This window comes from Penaeus monodon, chromosome 33 (genome assembly GCF_015228065.2).
Source record: "Penaeus monodon isolate SGIC_2016 chromosome 33, NSTDA_Pmon_1, whole genome shotgun sequence".
Classification (NCBI taxonomy): Eukaryota; Metazoa; Arthropoda; class Malacostraca; order Decapoda; family Penaeidae; genus Penaeus; species Penaeus monodon.
Genome location: NC_051418.1, coordinates 36,028,736 through 36,029,215, shown reverse-complemented (window position 1 = coordinate 36,029,215; position 480 = coordinate 36,028,736). Strand labels below are relative to the sequence as shown.

The 480-nt window shown below is 41.0% G+C and overlaps 1 protein-coding gene across 1 annotated transcript in view; it reads right to left on the bottom strand.

Moving 5' to 3' along the window:
- The window catches only part of LOC119594442 (failed axon connections homolog), a gene marked incomplete at its 3' end in the record, with an annotated part of 6,282 nt that overhangs the window by 362 nt on the left and 5,440 nt on the right, over window positions 1–480 (bottom strand).

Sequence of the window (480 nt, the reverse complement as noted above, 5' to 3'; positions counted from 1 at the left end):
TAGTTGATATACTAGATGAACCTTCTGACACCCTTCAACCAATTAAGGGTCTGATAATTACAACCAAAAAACATTTTTAAGATACCCAAATAAAACGACAAGGCCTGCAGATTTTCGTATCCCATTACAAGCACTTCGGGTTTTTTTGTGGCGACCCCTCCCTTGCATAAAGGCCTGGAATCTAAGGAGCCGGCCTACAATGGGACGGTAGAACCAGTGAAAGGGTAATAACGTTCCCGGAGTGGGGTGACACTAGCATCGGGGCATCGCCCACCTCCACATGATGTTACACCTGAAGTGTTGAGGGTTAGTTAGCAGATGGTATTGCAAGATCTCTGTTTATAGTGAACTTGTGATGCCTAGTTATGTCTTGTGAAACACTTGAATTTTCACAATCATTAATTTTAGATGATCTGTAATTTCTACACATAGACATCTTTTATCTGAGCACAAATAAGACAGGTAAATGTTTCATGGAGT